The sequence below is a fragment of the Panthera onca genome, chromosome B1 (genome assembly GCF_046562875.1).
Source record: "Panthera onca isolate mPanOnc1 chromosome B1, mPanOnc1 haplotype 2, whole genome shotgun sequence".
Taxonomy (NCBI): Eukaryota; Metazoa; Chordata; class Mammalia; order Carnivora; family Felidae; genus Panthera; species Panthera onca.
Window position 1 is genome coordinate 82,392,801 of NC_138342.1, and position 24,118 is coordinate 82,416,918.

The following is a 24,118-nucleotide window of genomic DNA, read 5'->3' on the forward strand; positions in this document are numbered from 1 at the left end:
GAAGTAGAATACCTGCCAGATTTGCCAAAAAGGTGGTAAATTTCTGGAGTGTTCCAGCAAACTGTGATCTAGGATCTGTGGTGTATTCAGTGGAGTTCTCTGGAGAGGCAAGGTGGGGACAAGGCAGGATGTTAACAGGACAGGACAGCTGGTTCACAAAGAAAATCCAAGGGATGAGGTGAAACTATCAACTGGAAGATAAATGACAAAATGGGAAGTTGGGGGCTTAGAAGGAAGAGCAGACACATGGCGTATGATAGTGCATGGCCAGCTGTTTTGGAGGCAGGACTCACAATGAAGAAGAGAAGACACCTCACAGCAGGCCTATGAAGACGAAGGCTGACTCTACACAACCCATCATTCCTCTGTTATGAGAAATCACACCTGGCCACAGTTTTCTAGAACACAAAGCTGTGCTGAATCTCGCCTTTCCAACCTTTCCTGCCCCACCTCCCACCATTCCCCAACCCATTTCTTGATGTTCCAGTTACAAGATTTCCCTGCATACATCCTGCCACTTCATATCGCTGTGTCTTTTAGAGTTGTATTAGACTTTGGGATGACATTGATATAACAAAGAGATAATGAAATAGAGGGCCTGAAACTAGTTTTTCTTCTGAAGCTGTCCAGAGGTGAGTGGCACAGAGCTGGCAAGTCAACACTGTTTCATACCATCATTCAAGGACCCAAGTTCCCAACACCTTGTTACCTCCCCATCTCCTGGGGTATTGCAGTCATCCTCAGGGTCGAAAAGTGGGCTTAACCTCATGTCTGACAAAAAGAGATCCCTGGGGTAGTGACTTTGTCTCCTTGCACACATGACTCTTGTTCACATCCTATTGGCCGGAACCTAGTCACATGGCCATGCTTAGCTGCAAGGGAGGCTGGAGAGCATAGTTTCTACCTGGTGTTCCTCTGCTCTACCCAAAGATATGGTATTCTTTCACAAAATGGAAGACTAAATGGAGCATGTTATAAGAACTTTGGAGTCCCACTGGCCAAATCAGTATAATTGGAGCACCAAAATATTAAGTACAATGATAAACTACTAAAAATAATATATCAATCCATACTGATGATTTTCTCTTTTTTTTTTTTTGATATGTATTTATCTTTGAGAGAGAGAGAGATAGAGCACAAGCAAGGGAGGGGTGGAGAGAGAAGGAGACACAGAATTGGAAGCAGGCTCCAGGCTCTGAGCTGTCAGCACAGAACCCGATGTAGGGCTCGAACCTGTGAACCGTGAGATCATGACCTAAGCCCATGACCTAAGCCAAGGTCTGTCACGTAACCAACTGAGCCACCCAGGTGTCCCCATACTGATGATTTTTAAAAATATATAAATAGGAGAAAGGGAGGGTTCTTATTTATGGTACCTGTCTGCTACTTTCTCCACCTGGACCAGCCTTTGCTCACCTTGATCACTTCCCTGAACTTGCCTTCCTGCCCTTTGTGACTTAGTTAAAAAGAAATTTCTTCTGTTCCCCACTCCTAGCATTTTATCAACTGTTCTGTTTTAATTATCTGTGTACGACTTAAAACTATGAGGTGAAGAAGCCAGCAATAAATTACCAAAATCACACCTGACATATAACAATTTTTTAAGCTTATTTATTTATTTTGAGAGAGAGGGCAAGTGAGTAGGGGACAGGTAGAGAGAGAGAGAGGGAGAGAGAGAACTCTAAGCAGGATCTGCAGTGACAGCACAGTGCAGATGAAGGGCTCAAACTCACAAACCATGAAATCATGACCTGCGCCAAAGCTGGACGCTTAACCGCCTGAGCCACCCACGTGCCACTGACATATAACAATTTTTATAGTGTCTATAAAACTTTCCAGTTATTGCAGTCTTCCTTTGATGATCCTTCAGAACAGTATTGCTGTTGAAGAAAAATTGTTTATATCCCTGATTACACTCTTTTATATACTCCTGAAGTCAAAGTTCTTCTCTGACGAGGAAATGGTCTCTCTTAGGTACTGACTTTACTCGTGCTAGTTGTCCCTTGCAGCAAGTTGTGTCTCCCTCTGTACTGTTCTAAAGGATCTGCTCAGACATCACCATAATCATAAAACACTCTAATCTGTATCAAAATAAAATTAATGCATTGCCCAAAATCTGGCAGCTCCTTTATAAAATGTTTGTGATTCAGAGAGCTGAGGTCCTTTCGCTAAAGATCACTGAAGTAGGCACTCACTGAGTGTTTATTGAATGAATGATTCATTCATTGAACAAAGGAACAAATAAATAAATGAAAGAATAAGGTTGGTCAATATTTGATCCAAAGCTAATTACAAAGAGCCTGGTTCTTTCAGTTGCCTTAGTCATCCAATGGCATTTATAGGTAATGTGTCTGCTCACTAGGTCTCCATTGATCAAAGCAGACTGCCATATTGCATAGAATCTGATCTTGATGAAAGGGTAGTACAGAGTTTTATGTTTTCTAGAAATGTTAGAAATCAAAAGGAATAAATCTTGTTTAGTTGTGTGTGTGGAAGGTAATCTAGGTACAATCTGCCTTTTCTAGCTTACAGGACGGTCTGCTTTGGCTCTCCCTTAACCCTTTAGATGTGGTCTTTATTTAAAGTGGTTTCTTGTCACTTCAGACCTCACCAAGGGCTCCTGCATGTGGTAGGATCCCTAAGAGTCATCACAACTACAGGCTAGCTTCACCCAAAATAGGCTTGGGTGGGTTTGAATGTTTAGGAGAACAAGGTAAGTAAGAAAAATGCCCTGATATCAAGGATTTATATTTAAAGACCAAACAACCCACTAGCTATATCCTGAGATCAATAAACATTCAGCCTTGTCTACATTAATATCTAAAAGGCTCTATAAAGATCACTGGTTCCAGAAATGATGTCAGTTAGGCTCTGTGAGATCCCAAATCATCCCAAATCCTATCATGTTAAGATTCTTACACTTCCCAATTATCGGAATATGGGCTTATATTTTCATAAACAAAGAGTCTAAATGAAAAATTCACTTTTAGTCTATCCCCTGAGTTTCTCAGTTAATTCTATGATGAAATTTGTTTCTTCCTAAACAAAACAGGGTTGGAAGCCTGCCAAGCTTCTAAACCCTTAATCTAGAGAGAAACTCCAAGTTACTTGGCACAATGGCATTAATAAATCAGGTATTTGGTGCGGTTTCTTTCCCTGAGAGTGACAGGAAACATCCTAAAAAATAAGTTTAAAAATTTTAAGGCCACCCTAAAAACTGATCACAAAAAGCTAAAAACTAATCGGGAGCACCTGGGTGGTTCAGTTAACTGTCAACTCTTGGTTTTGGCTTGGGTCATGACCTCATGCCTTTGTGGGTTCGAGCCCCATATCAGGCTCTGCACCGGCAGTGTCGAACCTGCTTGGGATCCTCTCTCTCTCCCTCCCTCTCTGCCCCTCCCCCAAATGCGCTGTCTCTGTCTCTCTCAAAATAAATAAATAAATTTAAAAAAGAAAAAACACTAAAAAACTAAAAAACTAATCACAACCTTTGGATAACTCCAAAAGTATCAAGAAAATTATAATACTTTATGTCACACTTTTAACTGGAGGAGAAAACATCTTTGCTGAATGTGACTTGGGAGATTTTCATATAAATGGAAACACACTAACGTTCAGTCAAAATGAGAGAAAAGGTTGTCGAGAGGAAGGCCCAATACTCTTGTAATGGGATTTTCAGACAGGTAAAATATTATGTACTATTACAGAGTGCTATAGCTCATGTCTGACTTAGGGCCCAAATAAGAGTCAGATGCATCTAAATTTAACTGTGGGATGGTAGGCAGGTCTTGGCATTAATAGTTTATGCTAGAAGGGTTGTTTGTGGCTGAAGGAGTAAACAGGGGTTGTGGCACATTGAGTCTGGGAGTGCAGACTAGGATTGGAGGGCCAGCATGATGTCAGTGCCCTAGAGAGCTGGTGAGACATCTGTTTTCAGTGAAATGGACATACTACAGGAAGAAAGCAAAGTTGACATGACACATCATGGGCTAGGAGCCGCAAGCCTGAACTCTATCCTATCTTTACCTCGACATCCCTTCTCCAGGCTTCTGTTTTCTCATGCGTTATGTAATTGGTTCGGGCGAGATGATTTCTGTGGACTTTCCAGGTACAACATTCTCTGATTCTAAGGACAATCAAAGATTCCAAGGTGAAAAGGAATTCACATGGTGTGGTGTAATATCAAGATCAGTAAATGAATGGCGGGGAAGAAAGGCATGGAAACTAAGTGGTGAGGTATGTCCCCTTTATCGAATGGAAGCAGGACCTGAAGTCCATTTCCTTGGATACAGACAGAGGGCAGCAGAAACAGAAGAGTCACGGATTTCTGTCGTGTCTGCATTTCCCAACAAATTTTTGTTTCCATGGGAATGAGGAAATAAGGCTACTTCCTAACAGGTTCGTGGTTTTTAAATCTCATCTCTTTAGAAACTTTCCTTCCATCTGTTTCTGTAGCAATGAGCTCAACTTTAGTAACAGAAGATGTAAAGGCAAACAGTAGCTGAAATAAAAAGAAATGTCCCTCCTATTCTGCTGGTACATTTTACTCAAAAGGAGAGCAATGGGGAAAAATAAAACAATACTGAAAAATTTGAACCCAATTTTTTTTTCATATTCCATATAAGTTCACAAACATGTTATAATGGGCTACCAAGTCCTTCTTTACATTTTTATCTCTTGCTAATCTCTACTTACTCCCTATATTCTGGTATACATTTCTTGTAATTCCCCTGTCATGCTCTTGTTCTTGAAATTTTCTCAATCTCCACTGCCTGCAAAACAAAACAAAACAAAACAAAACAAAACAAAAACACAACTATGTAGCAGAGTAGTTAAGGGAATGCTCTAGATACACAATGAAGGAAAATATCCAAAATATTCCAGTAATACTAAATTATTCTGCAGTTGTCTCTTGCTAATGAGAGTCAGGTGGAGAATGGAGGTGGTGGAGAGAAAATAAAATGCACTTGCTTCACTCCTTGCTGAGCTACGATGTGTATCCCTTATTATGAGACCCAATTTGAAAAAAATAGAATGAACAGTCTGCCATTCCTAGATTGTTTGGCTCTAAGATGACCGACATATCCTAAAAGTAAGTAGATGTGGAAGAAGGTTATTACTGTAACTTATGGTGAGTTGTTTGCAGAATTAAATGAAAATAAGAATGATAATCAAGGGTCATGTTGCACTAATGGATCAATCTTTCATGCCTTCCTATATCTATGCTTTTTTGGTAGTACCTTCCAAACCCTGACTTTCTGCTTCGTTATGTGACTTGCTTTGGTCGACAGAGTTGTAGCAACGTGGATGCAAGCAGGGGATTCAGAAAATTCTCACGTTTCCACCTCATCTCTTGCTCCATCATCGTCATGAAAACTAGTCTGCTGATGGATAAAACTCACGTAGCAGACCCAACAATGACCCATCATGATAGCTGAGGCCATCATCAATTAGATGAAAACCAGGTGACCCCCCCACACATGTGAGGGAGCCTAGATGAGCCCGTCTCTGATCAGAAGAACCGCCAGATTGCTGTAGCCTTCTGAGAAACAATTGTTTGAAGTATGTGGTATGACTTGTTACAAAGTAATAGCTAACCTGATACAAATAATAATTTATTCAGTATTCACTATATGCCAGGCCCTCTTTTATGCTTCTTTTATAAGTCATTTGATCCTTGTAACAAACCTGATAAGTATTATCACAAACTCAATTTTGAAATTTAGCATAGAGAGTCTGAAATATAAATCTTCAGAATGATTTTTTCACATACCTTTAAGCATCAGAAATACCCTGTGTCATCAATAGGGAAGATATTATTTTCTCCATCGTACATCTATCTCCAGTCATACAAACTAAGACTCAGAGGATAGCTGAAGGTCACAGTAAGTGGCAAAACAGTGACTTGAACCAGGATCTTCTGATATAAACTCTACTTGTACCACACATTCTACTTTTCAGAGTAGAATGAGTTTGGAGGAGGTTATTTATGACAGAAGAAATATAAGGATCACAGGATGCATGATTTTTTTTTCTTTGTGAAGGGTTTTTTTACAGTACAGCTCACCTTGACAGAGATGACTGGAAAATTACTGCTGCCTTCTTCCTCCACTTTGTTCAAAATATGGCAGAAAGAGGCTTGACACACTTAATGGAATCATCTATTCTTGCCACATAATTTCTTGTTCCTTCCAGAGAACTATATATATTGTTTTTTTTTAAATATGAACTTCAGGTCTACATAACCTATTCATTCAATAAATAATACAATAGCATTCTTATAGTTTTTATTCTACACTTGGATGACTTCTGCTTTTGGCCATGGTGGAATAACTGATATTAAACTTATCTTCCCACTGTAAATAACCATAAAACTGGACAAAATATATGATGCAACTCTTATCAGGCAGGGAGAAAGAGGCAGCAAAGAACTGAGATCCATGAAGTAAGGGAACACATTAAAAGTTAGCATTATTTTCACCTCTGTTTTTGCCTATAGGTATTTCAAACCCAAGTGAAAGAATGATGGCGACCAAGAGAAAAGAAGTGGGTTTGTGGTGCTGAGGAGGCAGAAGTAAGAGTACAGAGCTGCCAATGTGGCTGGAATTCATCAGGCAAGGTACCAGAGAGGAGGGAGCTGCACAGAAGTTGGGGCATGAAAGTCTACACGGGCAATCTCCTTAGGTTCTTAATTGTGCATGGGCAGCATGAGACTTGAGTGGCTCCCGGGGACTAAGCTGAAGAGGGTTACCATGGGCATACAGTGCTGGAAGACATTGGAATCCTAGTCCAGCCCAAGAGGAGGGAAACATACTAGCACCTTGGGAATTTCAATGAGACCCCAAAAAGGCCACATTTTAGGAATAATTACTGTATGTGCTAGAGAAAAGTCTATGCCTTGGGAATAAGGAAATATCAAAGCAGACACACCTTAATAAAGCCTAAAATCAAGTCAAAAGGAATTAGAGGATCTTCCAATAATTAACCTACCTGCCACAACAAAACTCAAATCATTTCAAAAGCAAATAATTTAAACTCCCTACAAAGCAACATCCATAATGTTTAGTGTACAATATAAAAATTTTAGACATACCAAAAAGTAAGAAAATATGACCTATGATAAAGAGAAAAGATAGCCAATAAAAACAGATCTCAAGAGGACCCAAATGTTGGACTTATCAGAGAACTTTAAAACAATCAATATGTTTAAGAATTAAATGAAGAGTTATACGTAATGAATAAACAGATGGGAGTCTCAGCAGAGCAATGAAAATACAAAGAAGAAAACAAATGGAAATTCTAGAACTTAAAAATAAAACCTCTGAAATGAAAATTTCACTGGACGTGTTTAACAGTGATAGATGTTACAGAAAAAAAAAGGGTCAGTGAATTTGAAGACAATTCAATAGAGATGATCCCAACTAAATAACAAAAAGGGGGGGGGGCGGGAATTATAAAGAATAAAGGGCACCTCAATGATTGATAAAACAATGTCAAGTGGTCTAACATACATGTGGTTGAAGTCTCAAATGAAGAGGACAAGGAGCTTACAGTAGAAAAAATATTACAAGAAATAATAGCCAAATAGTTCTCTCGTTTTATAAAAAAGTCAACTTACAAAACAAGAAGATCAGCAAATCAAAAGTACAATAAATACAAAGAAATCCACTTGTAAGTACACTATAATTAAACTCCCTGAAAATTAAACATTAAAAAAAAATGAAGTTAGAGAGGAACAACTGTAAGAATGACATGTGACTTCTTGAGGTGCCTGGGTAGCTCAGTCAGTTAAGCGTCTGACTTCCACTCAAGTCACGATCTCATGGTTCATGGGTTCAAGCCTTGCCTTGGGCTCTGTGCTGACAGCTCGGACCCTGGAACCCGCTTCATATTCTGTGTCTTCTTCTCTCTCTGTCCCTCCCCTGCTCACACTCTGTCTCTCCCCCTCTGTCAAAAATAATAAAACATTAAAAATTAAAAAAAAAAAAAAAAAAAGAATGCTATCTGACTTTTCATCAGAAACAATGGAGGCCAGAAGATAACAGACATCTTTAAAGTGCTGGCCAAGGGAGATGGGGGGAGGGGTGTCAATCTTAAATTATATAGAGAGCTAAAATACACCCCCAAAATAAACGTGAAATAGATATTGTCAAGTATATGAAAGTTGAGTAAAACTACCAAGAAAACCACTACATGATATGCCAGGGGGAATTCTTCAGGCTAAATAGAAATGATATCAGATAGAGGCAATCGGTTAGGTGTCTGACTGTTGGTTTCTGCTCAGGTCATGATCTCATGATTCCTGAGTTCCAGCCCACATCGGGCTCTACTCTGACAGCACGGAACCTGCTTGGGATTGTCTTTTTCTCTCTCTGTCCTTCCTCTCACTCATGCTTTCTCTCTCTTGCTCTCTCTCAAAATAAATGAATAAACTTAAAAAAAAAAAAAGAAATAATATTAGATAGAAACTCAGATCTATAGGAAGTAATGAGGAGCACCAGAAATGTATATAAGCTAGTATATATAAAAGGCTATGATTTTTTTCCATTTTATTACATTAAAACATAAATGACTATGTTTTTATTTATTTGTAAAAAAATTTTTTTTGAATGTTTATTTATTTTTGAAGGAGAGAGAGACAGAGCATGAGCAGGGGAGGAGCAGAGAGAAAGGGAGTCGCAGAATCCAAAGCGGGCTCCAGGCTGTGAGCTGTCATCACAGAGCCCCACACAGGGCTCCAACTCACATACTGTGAGATCATGACCTGAGCTGAAGTCAGACGCTTAACCGACTGAGCCACCCAGGTGCCCCTAAGTGACTCTTTAAAATAAAAAAAAAAAAGCATTTGCATTTGGGGTTTATCTGTGTAATGTAAAATATAAAACAACAATAACATAAAGTACAAGAGAATAAACATTTTAAAGGCTTTAATTTCTGGTGTCTAACATTTGTTTTATTTAAATGCCTATTTATCATGCTTAAAGTTTGCCGTTTGTTATGTTAGTAGCCAACCAGAGGAATAAAAGAAATAGAGAACGTGGTCATTGACCTCAACTTACAAGGGGAAGCAAAATGCACAACAGAGACATGCCTTTGCAATAATTACAAAGTAACAAGTGGAAATTCACAAGAACAGACAAAATGTCTGTTTTCTTAGGGTTCATAATACAAAGGAGTGATACAATTCACTCTAGCCCATCTACAAACATTTTGTGAAATAGGAAGGTGGGGGAAACCAGGTTTCCCCTCAGGGTGGATGCTTGGACATGTATGTGTGAGCTGGAATTTCAACCCCAGGAGCCCTCAGTGGGCAACTTTGTGCAATGAAACTGCATAATTGAACATCCCCAGTGGTTCTGATCTGAGTAGATAGAGAGGTAGTTAGGAACAACTTCCAAGATCCTGAGCTATGTATTAAAGGAGTTTAGGAACATGGACTGTCCTCACATACAAAGGAAAGAAAAGAACTCCTGCCTTAATTTTCAGAAAGAATGTCAAGGGATCTCAGCCCTGGTATATTTTTGGAAGTTTCATATCCAGTTTGATTAAACTTTGCTTTGTCTTTCTATTTCAAACAATCTCATGGGAATGTTTCATATTTCATCTTTAAATTTCATCTTTTTAGGAGAAATTGTGGAGGCAGGTGTTCAAATAAAAGAGAAAATATAAAAGTTTGTATTTGTTAATTAGTATTCAATATTAAATAACCCAAAGAATATTTTTCTAAGCAGTAACTCAAAGGAATGATCTTTAAAGGACTCTTTCCCCCTTCTCCCATTGAACACACTCATGTATGCATGCACACATATTCCATCTGTGCTAGTACAAATATTAATTTAAAATTTGGCAGCATGATTATCTTTTAATGAGATAAGTCATCAGTTGCCAAATTGGGAGTTAACAGTTCCTGCCGTTTAAAACTATCACTAGTTTTTTTGAAGGGTGCAGAATTTTTAATTTTTAAACTAAGGGGAAATATTGTTTGTATCTTAAAGAAAATAAATACAAATCTAAATTAATTTTTATAATTGTGCCCTCAAAAATAATGTTTGTTAATTATAAAATTATTCACCTGTACTGTATTGTTGTATTCTGGAAACAAAAAAAAAATTTTTAAGAAAACTTTAAAATTCACAGTCCTCTCACCTGGAAATAAGCAATGTTAACATTTTTGTTTTCCATCTGGTCTATCTTTTCTGCATCAATAGACACACGCAGACTATAGCATAAAAAGTTATTTTTAACTTTTGGATTATACTAATTTAAGTAAAAGTTTTGAGTCTTTTCTCTCATCTATTATTAAAGACCTTCCAAACACATTATTTTTGGTACCTGCCATAATTATTTATCTGCCATTGTGGTGGCCAGCCTCCAAGATGGCCCCCAATGATTGTCGCCTTTTGGTATTTATGACCCTGCACAGTACCCACGATGAATAGAGCTGACCTTAATAACAAATAAGATACTCCAGACATAGAGTGTGACTTCCAAAGATAGGGAATAAAAGACATTATAACTTCCATGTTGCTTGTTTGGGGATTATTCACTGCAGGAAAAGCCATGTAGTCCTGAGGACACCAGCATTCCTATAGAGAGGTCCACAAGGTAAGGAATTGAGGTCCTCTGCCAATAATCAGCACTAATTGGCCAGGTATCTGAGTTTGTCACCACAGAAGTAGACCCTCCCATTCATTCAAGTTCTCTGATGACTGCAATCCTGACTGACACTTTCAGTGTAATCTCATGAGAGACTCTGAAACAGAACTACCAAACTAATCTGCTCCTGATTTCCTGACCCACAGAAATTGTGTGTTAATAAATATTTACTGTTTTAAATATCTAAACTTTGGAGTAACTTTCACATGGATTCATAATAATGATGATTTTGGTGCCAGAAATGGAGCACAGCCATAACTAAAAACCTAAAACATGGGAGTGGCTTCCCAACAGCATGAGGACGAGACTCTGAGGAGTGAAAGCATGAAATGCATTGTTAGTAGAAGCCTGGTGACCTTCAAGGATGCTACTGGTGACAGCTTGGAGGGAAATCTGGAAAATAATATTGGAAACTAGAAGATAAGAGATTCCTGTTTGATATGACAGGAAATGAAGTAACACTGTCACATACAAACAAATATCAAAAAAAAAAAAAAAAGAAAGAAAATATATCTAATGAACTAAGTGATCTAGCTAAGGAGATTTCCATGCAAAGTGTTGAAAGTGTGCTTGATTTCTTCTTGATGCTTTATAAACACCATCTGAGAGAGGAGATAAGCTGAAGGAAGGACTATCAAACAAAAAGGAATTAAGACTTTCTGCTTCTGAAATTTTCCAGATGACAGAAAATGCTAAAATTATAAAATGGCTTCCAGGCAAAGATCAGATCCAGAGCTCTTCAAGAAAACATTGTCTAAAGATGAAGCTGAGTCATCATAACTTATAAAATCCCGTTTTAATGATGAAGAAAAAGCTAAGGGAACATTCAGAGAACTTCATGACCTCTAAGAAACTTAAGGGTATTGGCCCTCAGCAACTTCAACAAAAGCCCAAGATAGAAAATGGCTTATCTTGAAGAGATGTAATGGTGTAGTTTTTGTCTAATGGAATGAATGCCCCCTACAACTCTTTTGCAAGTGACCTACAAAGTTGGGGTTTTTTTTTTTTATTAATATCAACAGAAACACTACCAGATTGGACTGAGTGGATGGAAAACATACAAAATGAAAAGAGGCATTTAGACTCCCATACTTTGATACACAGAAAACGGCTGAGACAATCTCTCAGCTGCAAAACATTGGTTACCTTCAATGGAACAGGAAGGACCGATCAGAGTGTAGAGCCAAGAGCCATGGAGAATCACTCCCAGGAGAGAGCCCACCTGAGTCCAACATCTGCCTGACAGCGTCTTAGAATTGCTGTGAAGCAGTGGCCTCTGTTCTCCTTGTTTTGAACATGATTATCTACTGCAGTATCCTGTGCCTGTCCCACCAGTATGCCAGATACATGAGGGGGCAGGAAACTTGTCTCTTTAATTCATAACCTTGAGTTCAAGAGGAGCTTCACTTGAACTGTATTTGGAACTCTATACCGAAGGGACTGTATCTGAAGACTTTCATCTGCCCCTAGACCTGATTTAAAAAAAATTTTTTTTACACTTATTTATTTTTGCAACAGAGGGAGACAGAGCATGAGCAACGGAGGGGCAGGGAGTGGGGGGGGACACAGAATCGAAAGCAGGCTCCAGGCTCTGAGGTCTCATCACACAGCCCTGCAAGGGACTTGAACTCACGGACCGCAAGATCATGACCTGAGCCCAAGTCAGATGCTTAACCAACTAGGCCACTCGGGCACCCACCTAGACCTGATTTTAGATGGTGAGATTCTGGCCTCGGAATAGATGCTGTAAGAGGATAAAACTTCGGGGGCCTTGTGAAAGGTTAAGTGCATTTTGCATGTGTGAAGGAGATGAATCACTGGGGTCGAGGCACAGACTGCAGTAACCAGCCTCCCTGATGACCCCCAATAGTTCTTACCTCCTGGTGTTCATGACCCCATTTAGGCCCCTCCCACAACACAACTGAGCTGTATGACTCATAGGATACTATGAAAATAACAGAGTGTGACTTCACAGAAGACATTGCAGTTTCCACTTTGCTTTCTCTTGGATCATTCACTATGGGAGAAACCGGCTACCATGTCATGAGAAGACACTCCAGTCCTATGGGGAGGTCCGTGTCGTGAGGACTCGAGACCTCCTGCCAGAAACCAGCACTATCTTACCTGGAATGTGTGTGAGCTACCTTGGAAGCAGAACCCGCAGCCCCAATCAAGCAGCAGATGACCACAGCCCTGGCCGACTTCCTGACAGAAACCTCAAGATATATCCTGAGGCACGACTATCCAGTTAAGCTTCTCCTGGGTTCCCACAGAAATTGGGTGAGATGATGTTCATTGTTGGGGCACCTGGGTGGCTCAGTTGTTTAAGCATCTGACTCTTGATTTCAATTTGGGTCACGATCTTACAGTTGGTGAGATCAAGCCCCGCATCGGGCCATGCTGACAGCAAGGAGCCTGCTTGGGATTCTCCTCCCTCTCTCTTTCGGCCCCTCCTCTCCTCGGGCACTCATTCATGTGTGTGCTCTCTCTTTCTCTCTCTCTCTCTCAAAATAAATTTCAAAATTAATAAATGTTTATTGTTTTAAACCACTAAGTTTTGGGGTGCTTCGTTATGTATTAATAAATAACACAGCCTGATTTTTATATGGGTAGATATAACATAATGTATTTAACCATTCTCTGTGTTGAACATTTAGATTGCTTCTAATTTTTCATCATTACAAATAATACTACTATGAAATAACATTGATAAATAATACATTGTTATTGGGGTGCCTGAGTGACTCAGTCGATTAAGCGTCTGACTTTGGCTCAGGTCATGATCTCACAGCTCATGGGTTCAAGCCCCGCGTCTGGCTCTGTGCTGACAGCTCAGAGCCTGAAGCCTGCTTCGGATTCTGTGTCTCCTTCTCTCTCTGCCCCTCCCCTGCTCACTCTCTCTCTCTCTCTCTCAAAAATAAATAAACATTAAAAAAATAAAAAATAATAGTACATTGTTACTTATTAATCTCTTAGAATGCTTCTAACTGCTTAGAAGTGGCATCACTAGGTATGAACCATGTATGTTCCCAGCTGCATTATACAAAAGTATGTATTTTTTTTTGTAGGCTCAGCTATGCTTTTAAGAATCAAAAGATAAGAAATACCCACTATCACTATTCTTATTTACTGGAGTAAACATACTTAGAAAAGAAAATGAAATTAAAAGTGTAAATGAGGGGCACCTGGGTGGCTCAAAGTCCCACTTTGGTTCAGGCCGTGATCTCACACTCCATGGGTTTGAGCCCCGCATCGGGCTCTGTGCTGACAGCTTGGATCCTGGAGCCTGCTTCAGCTTCTATGTCTCCCTCTCTTTCTGCCTCTCCCCTCCTCACACTCTGTCTCTCTCTCAAGAATAAATAAACATTATGGAGCGCCTGGGTGGCTCAGCCGATTGAGCATCCGACTTCCGCTCAGGTCATGATCTCACGCTCCATGAGTTTGAGCCCCGCGTCGGGCTCTGTGCTGACAGCTCAGAGCTTGGATGGATCCTGCTTCAGATTCTGTGTCTCCCTCTCCCCCTCTCTGCCCCTCTCCTGCTCATGCTCTATCTTTCACTGTCTTTCAAAAATAAATAATCATTAAAACAAATTTTTTTAGGTGTAAATGAGAAGAACAATTTAAATCTCCACTATGTTCATTTGATATAATGAATATTTCGAAAAACACAAGAGAAACTATTGAAAACCATTGTGAATGATAAGAGAATTCAGTAAGGTGACAAGAGTTCAAAGAACTGTCTGTACCCCTGGTTGCGTTCAAGAAGCTTTGAACAGAGGTCTGACCCAGTGTGTTTATAGGCAGTGGCAGGAGAAAAATAGAGCTGCTTCTCGATTATATCCTAGTGAGGTCATCTTTCAAGAAACAAATTACACGAACACATCCAATAATTTTAGCTGTAGAGCGCCTAAGTATTACATGTATAACTCTCAAATGTGTGCCCATGCACTTATAAACGCTGATTACTGTGAGGGATAGTTGTTGCTGATTTTCAAACTACAATTAGCAGGAGGGAAATAAGGGAGCGCGTGGTGACTGAAGCAGTTTGTCAGCCTGAACTTCCTCATTCTTTACCTCAATTCCTGTAGCTCCTCATACCCTTCAGATGATCTTCTCTGAGACTAACCAGGCAGGTCTTCACTGTTCCTATCTTGCCCCCTGAGTCCCTGCTGAGTCACTCTCCCATTCTTGGCAAGCCCTTACTTGTGAGAGTTCCTGCTAAGTTATCGGGTTCCTACCCCGGAGCGTATGTTCAAACCTAGAAGCCTAACTGGGTCTCTTCCTGAAGCCTTCACTTACAAGATTGCATGTTGGCAACTTTCAACTATCCGTGGTCACAGGTCTCAGGAACAGGGGGATCTTGATGCTGAACCACAAACGAGAGTCTGCCTATGAGACTGACCCTCCCTTACCAGATCAACTGATAGACTTAATCAAGATGTGCTGCATTTGCTCATTCTGTGCACATTCTCTGAAGAAGACGTCAGTGATAAGGAAGACGGATACACATGGTGAAGGGAATAGAGAGAGGGAAAGTGTCCAACAAGTGAAACACAAATCTCCAGAGCAGCTTGAACTGTCTATGATCTCACCTGGCACTTTAGGGTCCACCTCCAGACTCCAAGCCCTTGCAGAAATGTTTTAGAAACACTTGACCTTCGTGCCACGTCCAAAAAATAATCCTAAGGCAAAAGTGTGTTAAAACGTAGAAAGGTATTGGGGTGTTCATTCCTGCAGTCTTCCTAGATGTCAGATTGCTGAGTGCACTGGCCACTAAAAGAGCCTCCGGGTCCCCACCCCAGGGTATGGGTGCAGACACTGTGAAGGAGGAGGAGTGTTTAAATGGCTTTTCAAGCACATGCAGAGAAGAATTTATTAATCTAGATAAAGGCCGCAAGTTGCCAGAAGGAAACATGCAGATGGTTGCAGTAATCTGCACACCTTCTCTGAAGGGAACTACAGACCAGACCCTCCAATATCAGCAGATAAAGGTGGAGCTTGTGAGAAACTCTCATTCTTAGCTCGGTGAAATCCACGCTAAAGCAAGAGCCACGTTTATGCATAATAAATTGCAACCTGGGCCTATAGAGAGCAGAGTTTTAAATAGTTAGAAAGAGAAAAAATATGAGAAAGTCATCCCCAGCATTCACCCTTCTAAGAGGCTATTAAAATATCACATCCTGGAATCTCCAGAGCATGAATTTTCCATCATGGCTTTACAGCACTTTACCATCTTTCCATCTCTCCCACGAGATATTAAGTAATTCACAAAACAGATTTACAATTATTTTTATTTCTTATGAATATATAGCATATCACATTTGGTGAGTCAGAGAGGAAATTTGACATAAAATAAAAATAGGATCTTGTGAACTAAAAAAAAAAAAAAAAAGTTGAAAAGCATGGCTCTGTAGATAACTCTGGCTTATTAAACGGATGTAGAGCAGAAAAACGCATCAATGTCCTTTTTGAAAGTCAGAGATGTTTTCATTCTTTGGGGTTTTAACAGTGATTCATGTTGAATTTCAAAAGCTCATGTCTCAGACCACGATTCAGTAAGATTCAGCCTCTTCTATGTGCTTGGCACTGGGCTAGGCACCAGTGATACAGAGAATAATAACACACATCTGCCTAGAGAAAGGACTGGAAGATGACATTTTTGCTATTTTGCTAGCAGAAAGAAACATTGCACCAAGTCAGTTCAGTAAACATTCTGGAGAGCTCATGTTAAGGTCTTGGGCAAAGCCCTGATAACCCCCCAATAATGCTGAGCAGCAAAGGGCTTTTTAAAGCCATATTACATTATTGACTTTGTAATTCATAATGTGCATCCAGACGCAGCAGATTTACTTCCCTAATTATGTTTCGCTTATGCTAATATTAAAATTAGCCTGTATTCCCTGACCACCTTCAGAGGAAGAAGGGGCTTTAGAAGCATGCTGGGCAGCAAGATAAAAAAGGAGTCAAGATACCTAAGCCAACAAGGCTTCTCTGTCCCACCCTCTATTTCTTCCTCTCCAGGACCTTTTTTCTTTCATTCTTTTTTTTTTTTTTTCTTTTTCCTATAAATTATATGTGGCTCCTTAGGAATATGGAAAAGTTTTGTTGCGATCTTTAGAAAATCACGGAGGACGAAAAAAACCACTTTTTAACTTATTGAGCCCCTCCCTACAAAGGGCTAGATATTATACTGTTACATAAGTTATCTCTTTTAATCCTCCTGAAAGAGGACTTTCAACGAACTCCATATAGACCTCAAACTTCCTAATTGATTAAGATCTCCTTTCCAGCTTATCTCTGAACTCAGGCAAAAGACCCTTCAGGCAAAGCATCCCCTGATAGGAAAGGAAACTACCCCTCAAACAATAAGGACAGCCCTGAGTCAGCAAGCCCCTACCCGTGATTGACTGCAAGAAAGTGATTGACTTGACCCTCACTGCCCACCTATGCATACCCGCCAAACTTTGCCCCACTTTTTCCCTAACATAAACCCTGCAGAATTTTTGGCACTTTGGAGACAGTCTTTGAGACACTAGTCAGCTATCTTCCTGGTGTGGGCCTCACTGAACTAAATTCCTTTCTTGTTTCACCTCCACTCATTTCACTGCCTTTGGATTGGTCAGCAGCGAGTGGCTGAACCTGGTCTGTTTGGGACCCCCAAAGCCAGACGCTCTTATACCCTCACTCCCCAACTATACTCCCTGGAGCCCTGTGAAGTAAGCACTGTTATTATTGTTTTAAAGATGACGACACTGAAGCACAAACGTATTTGCATAACGAATAAAAGACTGAACCAGAACATGAACTGATCTATCAATGTTAAGACCTGTTTCTTTCAACCATCCAATAGACTCCAATCTTTAACATCCCAATTTACCAACAGCCCAAGAGAGGCATGTGCAAAGAACCACCAGTTTGCAGAAAAGTCTCTTAAGCGTATTTTTCTAGGTGTTCATTTATACTCACAAGAGAAATGCAAATTAAAACTTCACTTATCAACGTATCAGAGCTGCAAAATATTCGACGTCACCCTGTGGCGGTGAGCTGTGGGGAAACAGGCTTGCTCGTGCACTGTGGGTGACAGTGCAGATGATGGGCACCGTTCCAAGGGCCCCTTGGCAATTCCCACCAAACGACTCTTCTTCCATTTTACCCTTCAGGTATACTTGCATTTGTGAAAAATAACGTATGCACAAGATTATTCACTGCAACTGGAATAGCAAAGGACTGAAACAGCCTGATTTTCACTAATAGGAGACTTATAAATTACGGTCATTCACACAAAGAATTCTATACAACCATTAAAAAAATGAGGATTGTTGTTGATGTAAGTTACTAAGTGAAAAGGAAGGTGCAGAACAAGTACCACGTGCTTCCATTTGTGTGAAGGGGGAAATATATGCAAGTCTTTGTATTTAACTAGACTATTAAGACATTATTAGCCATGGATGCCTCCAAGAGGGAGCTGGTGGCGGGGAAGACTGGCAGATTTGTGCCGTTCAAATTTTGAAACAAGTGTGTAACCTATTTTTTAAAGTAAAAATTACAAATTAAAAAGGATACAAATTAGTTGTCATCAAGAACACCATGTTTAACTCTGAATGATAGAAGCAAGGCACTGGTGCTAAACCAGTTTAAACCTGAAAGTTGTGCAAGTTGATATAAAGTCACCAGCATTGAGCTTTCTCTCTGGCTGGTCACGTCTTGGGGACTACTTCCTTAAACTGCTGTTAAGGCTATGAGTTGGATGCTTTACTTTCTTTCTTTCTCGAAATAATAATGTTATAACAAGGATGATAACAATTTATGGAAGGGCTGCTCTCTGTAAAACTCAGAGTTGAGAGCTGTGGTTTTATCGTTTCATTTAATCTTCCTGATAACCCTATACGGCAGGACTATCAGCCCCATTTTCTTTTTTAATTTTTGTTTTTGAGAGAGAGAGAGAGAGAGAGAGAGCGAGCATGTGTGTGTACACACCAGTAGGGAAGGGTCTGGGAGAGAGGGAGGGAGAGAGAGATTCTGAAAGATTAATTTTTTTAAGTTTATTTATTTATTTTGAGAGAGACAGAGAGAGACTGCAAGCAGGGGAGGGGCAGAGAGAGAGACAAAGGATCGGAAGAGGGCTCTGCACTGATAACACAGAGCCCATTGTGGGATTTGAACTCAGAAACAAGATGGTACAAGATGGTGACCTGAGCTGAAGTCAGACACTTAATGGACTGAGCCACCCAGGTGCCCCAGAGACAGAGAGAATCTTAAGCAGGCTCTATGCCACAACCCTGGGATGATGACCTGAGCCGAAATCAAGCACCCCAGCACCATTTTAGAGGGGAGAAAATACAGACTTGGATAAATGAGCACTGTCTCTTTTAATTGATTTCTAGATAGTATGAAGCAACTGTTTCCCAATACGTATGACTTTGAGAGGCAAAAGAATTTTCTTTGAAAGGCCTTTTAGGATCCACCATGCCACACAGAAATAAAGATTATGCCACCGAATTTGTTGCCCAGAAATTATTCGAAAGGCCTCTTCTCACATTCAAGTGCTACTCAGTAAAAATAGTCTGTGGATTATACAAGAGATTCTAATGTTTTAAAGCAGGAAAAATCCCATAAAACTCCAGCAGCCAGAGACTCTGTTCACAGTCCCAGTGATTCCCCAGCTGCCGTGTACTCTTTTAACACAAAAAGCAAGTGCTCCTCTTTTAACACAAAAAGCACCAGATTCTGCTCTCACCACACGATGATAAAAATCTCCCCGCATATCCCCATCCCTCACACTAGCCTCGAGCATCTCCTCGCAAGTTGTGGAGTTCAAGATAAAAGTCTGACATGTTAAAAGGTACTTCAGAAACTTTCCACCACAATATCCTTGATAGTTTGTTATTGAAGTAAAGACAACAGAATCAATCATTCAGCCTTGGGCTTGTCCCCCGTCACTGCAGAGGAGGCTTGAACTGAAGTTACCACGTTGGCGAGAAGCGCTTACAAATTGGTTCTCCAATTCCCTGTTGCCCTGGCTGCTACCTCAGTCAGCCTACGCTCTCCAGCCTCCTCACTCTTAGCCATGAATTGCATCACACCTCACTACAGGCTCCCAGGAGAAGGGCTGCTGTGTTCACATTCAAAGGCAAAGGAGACTGCAAAGAGACGTCCCATCAAGTTGCCATTAGGGCTCTCGGTGGGTTTCCAGTGTGCTATGAGGATTGCGTTCAAATTCAAACTTCTTGAGGATAAAAACTCCTAGCTGCTATTGGTGCCACTCTGAGGGCAGGAGGTGGGGTGTGGAGCACAGGATAGGGACGTCACACAAAACATTTTATTTTCCTTTTGGGTTTGGTTTATTGTTTCCACGTGATTCAATCCAATGAGACATGGTATAAATCACCTATTTACAGCAAGGCATCATCTTAGCCCTCAAGGATACAGGCAAACACAAAACCAAGTCCCCGCCTCCAAGGAGTTTAATATTCTACTGGATGATACAGAAATATACAAGTAATTACAAATAATTTTTCAGGTAAGTGATACGTGACACAGACAAAAATTAAACCAAATAAGGGAGTAGAAACTAACGAGGGGTACATTCTGGTTAGGGGGGCCACGGGAGGTGTCTCTGAGGAGGGGCCACTTCCAAAGACACCTGAATGAAGCCTGTAGCTATCCTGAGAAGAGAGTCCAATGCGGAGGGAACAGCAAGTTCAAGGTCCCAAGACAGGAGTGGGTTTGGCAGAAATAGTGGAGGTCTACGTAGGAAGGATGAAGGAGGCAAAGGAAGAGTGGAAGGAAAGAAAAGGGGTCAGAAAAATAGCTAAGATTCCTGAAGGAGACTGTAGGTCATGATAAGGACTTTGGACATGGGGAAGCCATTGAAAGGTTTTGAGCAGGTGACATGATTTGATATATATGTTAAACTCACATCTTTGGAATCTCTATCTCAAAATAAAAAGTTTTTAAAAATTATATCTCTGGTTACTGGGTGGAGAGTAGACTATTGGGGATATAATAGGCCAACTCTAAGATGGCCCCCACTGATTCTCACCTTCTGGTGTTCCTGCCCCTCTATATTTCCCTTGAGTACAGGCCGCACTCACTGACTCACTTATAATGAATAGAATATGACAGAAGTAACAGGGTGTCACTTTTGAGATTAGAATACAACAAGATTATGGCTTCCATCTTGAACATTCTCTCTTACATTTCCTCTCTCGCTCTCTCTTAGGTCACTCACTCTTGGGGAAGCCAGCTGCCATATTGTGAGCCACCTTATGAAGAGGTCCACAGGCTATGACAAGGAATGAGGACCTGCAGTCCAAAGCCCGTGAGGAGCCGAAGCCTGTGACAGCCACATGACTGATCTTGGAAGTAGATCCTCATACCCTAGCCAAATCTTCAGATGACTGCAGCCCTGATCAACAAGTGGACTATTACTTCGCAAGGATCTTTGAGCCAGAGGCACCCAACTAAACTGCTCTGGGTTTCCTGGGGCACCTGGGTGGTTCAGTCTGTTAAATGCCTGACTCGACTTTGGCTCAGGTCATGATCTCACAGTTTGTGAGTCTGACCCCCACGTCGGGCTCTGTGCTGACAGCTCAGAGCCTGGATCCTGCTTCAGATTCTGTATTTCCCTCTCTCTCTGCCCTTCCCCTGCTCGTGCTCTGTCTCTCTCTCTGTCAAAAATAAATAAACATTAAAAAATTTTAAAAAAAAAAGTAAGTGGGCCTGGGCAGGACAGACAACAGAAATAAGGAAAGGAACATGCTCTTTGTGACCTGGAGAAGGAAAGCAAAAGCCAAGTCCCTGATTTGCACTCAGTGGACAACAACCATCAGGCTTCCCAGTGGAACAGCATGTTTGCAGTGACAGATGGAAAGGACAGTTCTAGAAGGATTTTGACACTGACTCCTATGGGAAGTTATGGGTACAAGAAGTCTAAGGAAATGGCCTGACCTGAGCCTTATCTAGGACTGCATGGCAGGGATTACAAGCTGATTTAAGGAGCCAGAAAAGTGAAGGTGACAGGATGTGGCATCAGCCTGAATTTGCAGAGCAAACGACAATGGTGACAAGTCAAGAACACCTTTGTTTGCTTAAAGTGATCAGAGAAACTCACATGAATAAATGTTAGTCCAAGTGGTTAGGATTAAAAATTACTAAAAAACTGGGGCTCCTCGGTGGCTCAGTCAGTTAAGCATCCAACTCGTGATTTTGGCTCAGGTCATGATCTCACCGTTAGTGAGATCGAGTCCTGCATCAGGCTCTGCGCTAACAGCACAGACCCTGCTTGGGATTCTCTCTCTCCCTCTCTCTCTCTGGCCCTCCCTCTGTGTTTGCTCTCTCTCTCACACACACACAATAAATAAATAAACTTTAAAAAAATTACTAAAAAACCACACTCTTAAATGCTCGCCTATCCAGGACAGGTCACCAGGTAACTGCAAAAACAGGAACTCACCTGTGCTGTAGACACCCAGTTCTCAGAATCAAGCTGTTGCCTGACCTTGCAAGCACTGGCCCTGGAGGCAATTTAACCTGATGGTTCAGACCATGCGTCTTGATGCCGGGAGGGTTGGGGTAGGAAGCCTAGCTCCTCTGTTGCTAACTGTGTAATCTACAAACTTATTTAAATTCCTCAGACTTCAGTTTTCTTGACTGCAAAATTAGGATAATAAGGGTAATTACTCTTAGTACCTTTAGTATAACAGTGGGTGGTTAGAAGGACCTTGATAAGATAGCATGTGTGTTTTCCTTAGCACAGTGCCTGGAATATAGTAAGTTCTCAGTAAACGAGCCTTGAGCTGCCACATGTGAACTGTCACCCGTCATTGCTATTCTGACTCCTGGAGAAACTCACACAGTAACTGAAGGAGGAGGCAGTGCCCTCCTTCTGCACTGCTGTGTCAGAAATTTAAAACAGCAGGGTACACACATCCCTATATGGCTATGCTTCTAGGAAAGACTGTGATCAAAAGCCCACTTTACCCCATCAGTGGACACACCTGCTGATTCCCTCTCCCCTCTTCTCACTCTTGATCTGGGAGCTTTTAAAATGCCTTAAAGAAAAGTCCAACTGCTAGATGAAGGAGGCCCAAATGGGGACATGGCAGATTCATTGGAAAAACAATACTCTACAGAGTCACTCTTTCCAAGACACTTCATGCACACTGGGTCACCACATCTGCTCCCCTGGCATTCACTTCTACTTTGTGACTCACTGATATACAATAGACATCCCACAGAATGAGCAGGTCAAAATGTTGGTGGATCACCAGAAGACAAAGTGCCCATCAAGGCACCCCCAAGGTATAGGCTAAGCTCAGAACCTGTCATGCCATAAATACAAGACACTCCTGCCTGGAAGGCACACCCCCATGCCCCCGCATGTGGAGCCTTGTCAGTAAGAGCTAATGTATGACATTGAAAGGCATATTCAGCAGCTGAGAGGTTCAGATGCAAAAAATATCAAAACATAAAGCCACCAACACTCTGCTGGAAAGAGTGGTCACCTTTATGAATGATAATATCACCAGCCAAGACCACCATGAAAACATAGAACAATGTTACTGACAAGCCAAGCAAATATATTCATGGATATACAAAACTACATTATACATTATAATCAAAAACTCAATACTAATGTATATAACAGGAAAGAACAACTGGAAAGAACAAAATGTTTGTTTTATGTATACATCTAATCTCGAATATATCCACCTGAATCCAACCAGATGTCATCAGCTTGACTTCCTGTGCTAAAATGAAAAGACTTCAAAAATCCAAACATACTTGTAAATCTAATTGCTTCTCTTTTAGGCCTATAATTAAGCTATAACCTCCTAACACCCAGAAACGATTTAGATTTGGAAATAGAAGAATCGAAAGTTACACAATTTGCTAATTTTCTTAATATTCTTCCCTACTGTGGATCTTTGCCAGCATTCTGTCATCTCTAATCTGGTGTCAGTTTGCCAGTTAAACCAAACAAGAGCTAATGTTTGTGGCAGGGGAAAGTAATCAGCACATCCATTCGTTAGCATCCTGCTCACACATTCATTGTCAATTATAAATATTTGCTTGGGATAACCTCTGCCACCATCATTGGAGCCATTACCACCTGTAACTAAGTGATATATTTGAAGAGTCGAGCTTCTGGCATTTTGCAGCTGGGACTCAAGAATAATCAAAATATTCATAAACTAACACTTGGGTCCCAGGAGAGTGTCTTGCTCAAGATGACAAATGATTATCCTAGGCAATGCAACTACAAGTCAAACTCTGATTCATGAGTTTCACAATTATGTTTCTAGGTTATATCCATTAGCTTTTGTTGAAAGCTTTTTCACTTGCTATTTGCGGACATTTTTAGGGGACATTCAAGTACAGTTGGAACCATACATTGGCAGATGCTGCAGGATTCCTGGGGGAACTCTGGATCCTACTAAATGCGATGGAAGCTGTTAGT

General features: G+C 40.8%; 1 long non-coding RNA gene across 1 annotated transcript; it reads left to right on the plus strand.

Annotated features, from left to right (window-relative positions):
• The first annotated feature begins 4,182 nt into the window (after positions 1–4,182).
• Positions 4,183–7,366, plus strand: LOC132693289 (uncharacterized). The gene is made up of 3 exons (XR_009616704.3): positions 4,183–4,398; positions 5,238–5,562; positions 6,500–7,366. It is a non-coding gene; the product is annotated as an uncharacterized LOC132693289 (long non-coding RNA).
• The last annotated feature ends 16,752 nt before the right edge of the window (positions 7,367–24,118 follow it).